This window comes from Bos indicus, chromosome 6 (genome assembly GCF_029378745.1).
Source record: "Bos indicus isolate NIAB-ARS_2022 breed Sahiwal x Tharparkar chromosome 6, NIAB-ARS_B.indTharparkar_mat_pri_1.0, whole genome shotgun sequence".
Taxonomy (NCBI): domain Eukaryota; kingdom Metazoa; phylum Chordata; class Mammalia; order Artiodactyla; family Bovidae; genus Bos; species Bos indicus.
Window position 1 is genome coordinate 89,929,285 of NC_091765.1, and position 11,030 is coordinate 89,940,314.

The following is an 11,030-nucleotide window of genomic DNA, read 5'->3' on the forward strand; positions in this document are numbered from 1 at the left end:
CTTTAACAGAATGTTAGTTAGGCTTCACATCTTTCTGGAAAAACATGGCATATCTAGATTTTTTTTAACTATACAAAACTATTGATTCAATATTGAGTCTCTTCTCAAAGGAAACTGAAGTAATAGTGTAATATAGCTACCATCTATGAGCATTTAAAATGTTTGAAAAGCATTATTAGCTTTATTTTAATTAACCCACACCTATGTGCAATTAAGGCTTATAGAAGGCAAATCATTCTTTTCAAGGTCACATAGCCTTTCAGTGGCAGAGGCTAGATAGATCTAGATAGATCTAATGCCAAAGTCCCTTATTTAAACCTATTTGAAAATTGTTCCCAACATTTTATGAAAAACATTAGTGTTGGGGGTTGATTTTCTTTCTTTTTTTCCTTATGAGTTTGAATATATACCCAAGAGATTTGCAAGTAAATGAAAAGTTATTTTCTTTAAAATATATAAAATAACGACCTTGTCATGAATCGACCACAAAAATTTCCTGGTGTCATCTGCAGATTATTAAAATATGAATAGCGTCCTTAGGGTGGGGCCAGAACAAGCTTCAAGTGCCTACTGAATGTACAGTCTGAGAAGAGACTTTAGACTATAAATGAACCCTGGTTTATCCACAGGATGTAGGGAATGAGTTGGTCACTTGAGAACACTTGATCCCAGCCTGTGGACAAGGGTTCTTTGGCACTAACATCCTAACAGGGGCATCGTGGTTCAGTTTGGTAATGAGATGAGGAGCGAGTGGTTTTCACATCTCTGGGAAAATCTCAACAACCTCCTTCCCACCACAACACCCCCAATCCTACCCTAGTGCCATATATTCTTCAGAGAAAAACAGTCAATGGTAGTGGTCCAGCTTGGGTCAAAAATTGGAAGCAACATTAAAAAAAAAAAAAATCTGCAATGAATGGATTGTTAAAGGACCTGTGATCTAGTCTGGCTGTGTGATTCTCTAATTTGCTGGGCCATTTGGACTGGCTATCTTTGTCTGTTAAGTGAAAAAGATATTGTTTAGAGATGACCTCCACATTCCCTTCCTGGTTGAAAGTTGTATGTTGAAAATGTGCAGCCTATAAGGCAGATCGCGTCCACAGATATATTTCCTTTGTCTTTCAAGGCATCTGTTTTAAATCCAGCCCACATTTAGAAATCAAGATGTTTTACTATAGAAATCTAGCTTCTAGAAAAAAAGGAGATACAGTATATATAATAGGAGTTAAAGGAGATCTCATAGATACAGGATATATAATAGGAGATACACAGTTCTGACCCTATATTCTTAACATAGCTTTGATCAGGAGTGTGCCCTGGACACCCAGCCAGTTTTTGTCTTCTCATTCAGGGTTCCTATGGATCTTAAGACTGTGTGGATCACAATAAACTGTGGAAAATTCTGAAAGAGATGGGAATACCAGACCACCTGACCTGCCTCTTGAGAAACCTGTATGCAGATCAGGAAGCAACAGTTAGAACTAGACATGGAACAACAGACTGGTTCCAAATAGGAAAAGGAGTACGTCAAGGCTGTATATTGTCACCCTGCTTATTTAACTTCTATGCAGAGTACATAATAAGAAACGCTGGACTGGAAGAATCACAAGCTGGAATCAAGATTGCTGGGAGAAATATCCATAACCTCAGATATGCAGATGACACCACCCTTATGGCAGAAAGTGAAGAGGAACTAAAGAGCCTCTTGATGAAAGTGAAAGAGGAGAGTGAAAAAGTTGGCTTAAAGCTCAACTTTCAGAAAATGAAGATCATGGCATCTGGTCCCATCACTTCATGGCAAATAGATGGGGAAACAGTGGAAACAGTGTCAGACTTTATTTTTCTGGGCTCCAAAATCACTGCAGATGGTGACTGCAGCCATGAAATTAAAAGACGCTTACTCCTTGGAAGGAAAGTTATGACCAACCTAGATAGCATATTCAAAAGCAGAGACATTACTTTGCCAACAAAGGTTCGTCTGGTCAAGGCTATGGTTTTTCCTGTGGTCATGTATGGATGTGAGAGTTGGACTGTGAAGAAAGCTGAGCACTGAAGAGTTGATGCTTTTGAACTGTGGTGTTGGAGAAGACTCTTGAGAGCCCCTTGGACTGCAAGGAGATCCAACCAGTCCATTCTGAAGAAGATCAGCCCTGGGATTTCTTTGGAGGGCATGATGCTAAAGCTGAAACTCCAGTACTTTGGCCATCTCATGTGAAGAGTTGACTCATTGGAAAAGACTCTGATGCTGGGAGGGATTGGGGGCAGGAGGAGAAGGGGACGGCAGAGGATGAGATGGCTGGATGGCATCACTGACTCGATGGACATGAGTCTGAGTGAACTCTGGGAGTTGGTGATGGACAGGGAGGCCTGGTGTGCTGCGATTCAGAGGGTCGCAAAGAATCGGACATGACTGAGCGACTGAACTGAACTGATGGATCTTAAAGTGTGCCAGGATGGTTTGACTGGATTAATTTTAAGATCCTGCCTCATCTAAATTCCTCTGAATCTAGTCATCTGGGTAACCTGTAGAGGGCCTTGTTGTACTGCAAAACACTCAAGCCGTGAAAGAACCTGGAAGCTGTCAGGGGTGGCCTCCAATGACTCAGATCCCCTGCCCTGCCCACACCCTCAGTCACTCTCTGCTACAATCTTTGTCAGATTTGTTTTCTCATTGTTCAGCCCTATTTATGTTAACTTCCTGATCAAAAACTAAACTGACTCCCCATTGTGTGCCATGTTTAACAAAGGCTCCCCTCCTAATAGTGTGAGGCCCTCCACAGGGAGGCTCTGGTGGTCTCTTTCTTACCTATCTTCCCTGGGGCTCCCAACTCAGACCATCAGCTGCAGCCACCAGTTGCCCTTTGCTCTCTGAAGAGATCTCACAATTTCTATCTGTATGTTAGGTTGTCAGCTATTCCCTCCACATGTATTACCCTCCTTCATCTCTGTTGGTCAAGATTTCACGCAAAAATTTTTTTTTCAAATCCTGCCATCTCTTTGAAGAATTACATTATTTGCAAATATCATCTTTCCCTTCCTTTGAGTTCCTTGATTATTATTTTGTTTAACCTCTCAAATAGTGCTTACATTCTGCCTTGTATTATAATGGTTTTTGTTTTTGGCTAAGTTCCAGTTGTGATCAGAAATCTCATAGGGCTGGGTTCTGAGTCCCAGCTGTTTACTAGTTCTGTGATAGAGAGTAAATTATTTAACCCCTCTAAATCTCAATTGCATCCATTATAAATGGGGATAATAATAATTATACCTAACCCATAAGGTCATTTTAGGATTAAGTTAACTTAGATAGCTAACTAGGTAAAATATTTAGAACATAGTACCCATTCAGTAAATTTTACTTCTAATTATTAAACATTTGAAACTTCTGTATATGCCTTCCTAAAAAAGTTATCACATTGCAGAATTAAGCAATAAAAACCATGGGTCATATGGGAAAACTAAAGCTAGGGGTATAATACTTGAAAACTGTGTGACATTAAAAAAACGAAACACTAAAGAAAATCATCAAACCACAAGGGAAGAGACAAAGAGAAGAAGAAAAGAACAGGGAAAAACTATACAACATCCAAAAGCAATTAACACCATGGCAATAAGAGCATACCTATTAATGATCACTTTGAATGTAAATGTACTAAATTCTCCAATCAAAAAACTTAAAGTAGCTGAATGTATAAAAAGACAAGACCTATCTATATTATGCTCCCTGTAAGAGACTCACTCCAGATCTATAAACACACACAGACTGTAAGTAAAGGGATGGAAAAAGATATTCCATGCAAATTAAAACAAAGCTGAGAGTAACACTCTTATATGTGATAAAATAAAGTCAAAAAAACTGCAACAAAAGACAAATAAGGGCATTACATAATCATAAAAGGATCAATTTAAGAAGATACAGCATTTGTAAATAAGTATGCATCCAACATAGAGGTATCTAAATACATCTATCTAAAGCCAATATTAACAGATATAAAGGGAAAATCAACAGTAATACAGTGATAGTAGGGACTTTAACACCCCACTTAAAATCAATGGATAGATCCACCAATATATACAAAACATTGCATCCTCAAACTGCAGAAGACATTTTTTCAAGTGTACATAGAACATTCTCCAGGATAGGTCACATATTAGTCCACAACACAAATCTAAATAAATTCAAGAGTAATATCATGTCAAGCTTTTTTCTAATCAAAACAGTATGAAACTAGAAATCAATTACAAAAAGAAACTAGAAAAACACAGACACATGGACATTAAACTACATGCTACTAAAAAACCAATGAGTCAATAAAGAAAGCAAATAAGAAATTTAAAAAATACCCTGATACAACTGAAAATGGAAACACAACTTTCCAGAATCTATCAGATCAGATCAGTCACTCAGTCGTGTCCGACTCTTTGCGACCCCATGAATCACAGCACACTAGGCCTCCCTGTCCATCACCAATTCCTGGAGTTCACTCAGACTCACGTCCATCGAGTCAATGATGCCATCCAGCCATCTCATCCTCTGTCGTCCCCTTCTCCTCCTGCCCACAATCCCTCCCAGCATCAGAGTCTTTTCCAATGAGTCAACACTTTGCATGAGGTGGCCAAAGTACTGGAGTTTCAGCTTCAGCATCATTCCTTCCATAGAAATCCAAGGGCTGATCTGCTTCAGAATGGACTGGTTGGATCTCCTTGCAGTCCAAGGGACTAAAGTTTAAAAATAAAATAAAATTAAAAAAAAAAAAAAAAGAGTCTTCTCCAACACCACAGTTCAAAAGCATCAATTCTTCGGCGCTCAGCCTTCTTCACAGTCCAACTCTCACATCCATACATGACCACAGGAAAAACCATAGCCTTGACCAGACGAACCTTTGTTGGCAAAGTAATGTCTCTGCTTTTGAATATGCTATCTAGGTTGGTCATAACTTTCCTTCCAAAGAGTAAGCGTCTTTTAATTTCATGGCTGCAGTCATCATCTGTAGTGATTTTGGAGCCCAGAAAAATAAAGTCTGACACTGTTTCCACTGCTTCCCCATCTATTTCCCATGAAGTGGTGGGACCGGATGCCATGATCTTCGTTTTCTGAATGTTGAGCTTTAAGCCAACTTTTTCACTCTTCACTTTCACTTTCATCAAGAGGCTTTTGAGTTCCTCTTCACTTTCTGCCATAAGGGTGGTGTCATCTGCATATCTGAGGTTATGGATATTTCTCCTGGCAATCTTGATTCCAGCTTGTGTTTCTTCCAGTCCAGCGTTTCTCATTATGTACTCTGCATATAAGTTAAATAAACGGGGTGACAATTTGACGAACTCATTTTCCAATTTGGAACCAGTCTGTTGTTCCATGTCCAGTTCTAACTGTTGCTGCCTCATCTGCATACAGGTTTCTCAAGAGGCAGGTCAGGTGGTCTGGTATTCCCATCTCTTTCAGAATTTTCCACAGTTTATTGTGATCCACACAGTCAAAGGCTTTGGCATAGTCAAGAAAGCAGAAATAGATGTTTTTCTGGAACTCTCTTGCTTTTTCCATGATCCAGCGGATATTGGCAATTTGATCTCTGGTTCCTCTGCCTTTGCTAAAACCAACTTGAACATCAGGAAGTTCACGGTTCACATATTACTGAAGCCTGGCTTGGAGAATTTTGAGCATTACTTTACTAGCGTGTGAGATGAGTGCAATTGTGCAATAGTTTGAGCATTCTTTGGCATTGCCTTTCTTTGGGATTGGAATGAAAACTGACATTTTCCAGTTCTGTGGCCACTGCTGAGTTTTCCAAATTTGCTGGCATATTGAGTGCAGCACTTTCACAGCATCATCTTTCAGGATTTGGAATAGCTCAACTGGAATTCTATCACCTCCACTAGCTTTGTTCATAGTGATGCTTTCTAAGGCCCACTTGACTTCACATTCCAGGATGTCTGGCTCTAGGTCAGTGATCACACCATCATGATTATCTGGGTCATGAAGATCTTTTTTGTACAGTTCTGTGTATTCTTGCCATTTCTTCTTAATATCTTCTGCTTCTGTTAGGTCCATACCATTTCTGTCCTTTATCGAGCTCATCTTTGCATGAAATGTTCCCTTGGTATCTCTGATTTTCCTGAAGAGATCCCTAGTCTTTCCCATTCTGTTGTTTTCCTCTATTTCTTTGCATTGATCGCTGAAGAAGGCTTTCTTATCTCTTCTTGCTATTCTTTGGAACTCTCCATTCAGATGTTTATATCTTTCCTTTTCTCCTTTGCTTTTCACTTCTCTTCTTTTCACAGCTATTTGTAAGGCCTCCCCAGACAGCCATTTTGCTTTTTTGCATTTCTTTTCTATTGGAATGGTCTTGATCCCTGTCTCCTGTACAATGTCATGAACCTCATTCAATAGTTCATCAGGCACTCTATCAGTGCAGCAAAGTCAATTATGAGGCAATAGCATAGTAATACAGGTTAACTCAAGAAACAGGAAAAATCTCAAGCAAGCAATGTAACTTTACATCTAAAGGAAGAAGACAGAAAAGAAAAAGCAAAGCCTAAAGTTAGCAAAAGGAATGAGATAATAAAGATTAAAGTGAAAAATAACAGAAATAGAGACCAAAAAAACAATAGAAAAGATAATTGTAATTAAGGACTATTTTTTGAAAAGTAAACAAAATTGATAAACTTTTAGCCAGATTCATCCAGAAAATAAAGATCCTAAACAAATAAATGAAAAATGAAAGAGAAGTTACATCATATACTGCTGCTGCTGCTGCTGCTAAGTCACTTCAGTTGTGTCCGACTCTGTGCGACCCCATAGACGGCAGCCCACCAGGCTCCCCCGTCCCTGGGATTCTCCAGGCAAGAACACTGGAGTGGGTTGCCATATCCTTCTCCAATGCATGAGTGAAAAGTAAAAGCAAAGTCACTCAGTCGTGTCCGACTCTTAGCGACCCCATGGACTGCAGCCTACCAGGCTCCTCCGTCCATGGGATTTTCCAGGCAAGAGTACTGGAGTGGGGTGCCATCGCCTTCTCCACATCATATACTACAGAAATACAAACAGTCACAAGAGACTACTACAAACAATTATACAACTACAAACTGGACACCCTAGAAGAAATAATTAGATTCCTAGAAACAAACAATTTTCAAAGATTAAGGAAGAAAGAGAAAATATGAACAGACCAATTTCTAATCAGTAACCAAAATCTCTCAACAAACAAAAATCTAGGACCATATGGATTCACAGGAACATTCCAACATGTATTTAAAGAAGAGTTAATACCTATCCCTCTACAACTATTCCAAAACACTAGAGGAAGTGTTTCCAAATTAATCTATGAGACCAGCATTATCCCAATAAGAAAATCAGACAATGACACTATAAAAAGAAAAAGAAAATTACAGGCCAATAGCCCTGATGAACATAGATTAAAAAATTCTCAACAGAATATTAGCAAACTAAATTTAGCAATATATAAAAAGGATCATACACCATGATCAAGTAGAATTTATTCCAAGGATGCAAGGATGATGCAATACCTGCATATTAATTATTGTAAAACAGCACTTTAACAAAAGTGAAAGCTAAAGCACATTTTATTTAAATGATCATTTTCAGATGCAGAAAAAGCATCTGATGAAAGTCAACATCTATATATGTGATAAAAATTCTCAACAAAGTGGGTTTGGAGGGTACAAACCTAAACATAATAAAAACTGCATATGACAAGCCCCCAGCTAACTCATACTCAGTGGTGAAATGCTGAAAGCTTTTCCTCTGAGATCAGGAACAAGTGAAGTATGCCCACTCTCACCACTTTTACTCACATGATACTGGAAGTCCTAACCATAGCAATCAGAGAAGAAAAAGAAAGGCATCTGAAATGGAAGCAAAGAAGTAATACTGTGACTCTTTGCAGATGGTGTGATATTATATAGAATAACCTAAAAACTCCACCAATAAACAATTTTGACTAATAAATGAATTCATTAAAGTTGCAACATTTACAACTTTACAAAATTTACAAAAAGATGCAGAATTAACCTGAAGACATTTGTTTAATTTCTATACATTAATAACAAACTATAAGAAAGAGAAGTTAGGAAAATAATCCAATTTACAATTACTTCAAAAAGAACAAAATATCAAGGAGCTGAAAGACTTGCACTCTGAAAACTATAAGGAAAAGATTAAGATAAAAACAAATAGAAAGATATCCTTTGCTCACTGACTGAAAAATTATTGTTAAAATGTCCATACTACCCAAAGCAATTCACAAATTCAATACATTCCTTATCAGAATATTCATGGAATTTTTCACAGAACAAATAATCCTAAAATTTGTATAAACTACGAAAGACCCCGAATAGCCAAATCATTCTTGAGAAAGAAGAACAAGACTGGAAGTATCACATTCTCTGGTTTCAGACTATACTGTAAAGCTATAGTAATCAAAATAGATATTGCTGGCACAAAAACAGACATATAGATCAAATGGAAGAGAATAGAACACCCAGAAATAAACCCACATTTATACGGTCAGTTAATCTATGATAAAGGAGGCAAGAATACACTATAGGGGAAAGACAGTCTCTTCAATAAACACTGTTGGGAAAACTAGACCATTACCTGGAAAAGAATGAAACTATTTTTCTTACACCATAAGCAAAAATAAAATAAAAATGAATTAAAGGCTTAAATGTAAGGCCCCCCAAACCATAAAATTCCTAGAAGAAAGTGAAGGCAGCATACTTTTTGACATCAGTCTTGGCAGTATTCCCTTATTTGTGTACTTATTTATTGGGATCTGTCTCTTCAGGCAAGGCAACAAAAGAAAAAATAAACAAATGGGATTACATCAAACTAAAAGACTTCTGTACAGAGAAGGAAACCATCAATAAAGTGAAAAGGCAATCTGCTGAATATTGCAAATGATATGATATTTGCAAATGATATGCCTGCTAAGGGGCTGATATCTAATATATATATAAAGAATGCACATATCTCAATAGGAAAAAAATTAGATTAAAAATGAGCAAAAGACCTAAACAGGCATTTTCCCAAAGAAGACACACAGATGACCACACAGGCAGATGAAAAAATGTTCAACATCATTAATCTTCAGGGAAAAGCAAATAAAAGCCACAATGAGATATCACCTCACACCCATCAGAATAGCTATTATCAAAAAGAAAACAAATAACAAGTGTTAGTGAAGAAACAGAGAAAATGGTACCCTTGTACACAGTTAATGGGAAGGTAAACTGGTGCAGCCACTATTGAAAGCAGCATAGAGATTTCTCAAATTTTTAAAGTAGAACTACCATATGATCCAGCAATTCCATTTCTGGGTATTTATCCAAAGAAAATGAAAACTCTAACTGGAAATCAAACATTAACTCCAAGGTTCACTGCAATATTATGTAAATATAAGAGCCAAGATCTGGAAGTAACCTAAATAATCACGGATAAAGGAGACGTGGTATATATACAGTGGAATGTTGTTGTTTAGTCCCTAAGTCACGTCCGACTCTTTTACAACCCCGCGGACTGGAGCCCACAGGCTCCTCTGTCAGTGGGATTTCCCAGGCAAGAATACTGGAGTGGGTTGCCATTTCCTTCTCCAGGAGATCTTCCTGACCCAGAAATTGAACCTGTGTCTCTGTTTGGCAGGAGGGTTCTTTACACTGAGCCACCAGGGAAGCCCCACAATGGAATATTAATCAACCAGAAAAAAAGAATTAAATTTTGCCAGTTTTGACAACATGAATGGACCTAGAGGATATTATGCTAAAGTGAAACAGAGAAAGGCAAATACTCTATGATTTCACTTATATGTAGAATCTTTAAAACAAACCAACACACATAACAAAACAGAAACAGACTCACAGGTACAAAGAACAAATGAGTGGCTCCCAAAAGGGAGGGGTGGGGGAGTGGACATATGGGGGAAGGGGGAATAAAAGGTACAAACCTCCAGTTACAAAATAAATAAGTCATGAGGATGTACTGTACAGCAAAGGGAATCTAGTTAATGATATTGCAATTATATTTTATGGTGACAAATGGTAAGTAGACTTGTCATAGGGATCATTTCATAATGTGTAAAAATAACAAATCACTGTGTTATACACCTGAAGTCAAAATAATATTGTAAGTCAAAATACTTCAGTAAGAAAGAGTAATAAAATCAGCAAAGTCTTATACATTCTAAACGATCAAAGATATATAAATAAATAATAAAAAGACATAAATAGTTGAGTGTGTAGTATACTTTACCTCAAAAAACACCTGAGGTTTGCTTGTGGAAGTGACAGAAGAAGGATTATGGAAACTGGGTAAAAAGTTGTAACAGCAAATATTTCTAACACAAACCTGAACCAAAGTAGCTGTCATATATTTGTGATTTGGGCAAGTGTGCGTTTGGTGTAGTCTACTCATCTCAGCTCAACAGCTTTGTGCATTCATCTAGTGCTTTTCTCGGGTGAAATTCTGTGTAAGCAAACACAAAATTCCTATTATGCTGAAACTGTTCCTTTATGTTAGAAGTAATGCTCACTTTCAAAACAAGCATTCAAATAAAACCATATCCTGAAATGATCATAGCTCTTATATTTCAACCTAAAACTTAATTATAATTTTTAGACACTTGAAACATTCTGATAATATTTATATCAGGACCTTAAGGAGTGGGGGTTACGATAACCTTCATTTCTCCATCTAAATTGTAACAGGAATGCCAACACATATTTCCAAGGACCCATGATACCATGCTTTTGAGTTCTCTCAGACAGACTTATTATCATTATGTTTATTCTTTTTAAATCAAACTATAAATGGACAGAAAACCTCATGACTATATTTTCCTTCCAAAATTCATAATCACTCTAAGATCATTTTCTTCCAAGTGTTATTGACTTAAAGTATTAATGTGAAAAATCCCAATTCTTCCTCCTTTCATAGTGACTTATTCCCCTCCTGTATTTTTTCTTTTCTTTCTGAGCATCAAGTTTGACTCCCTTCAGTAATATATACTAGGCAAACTGCA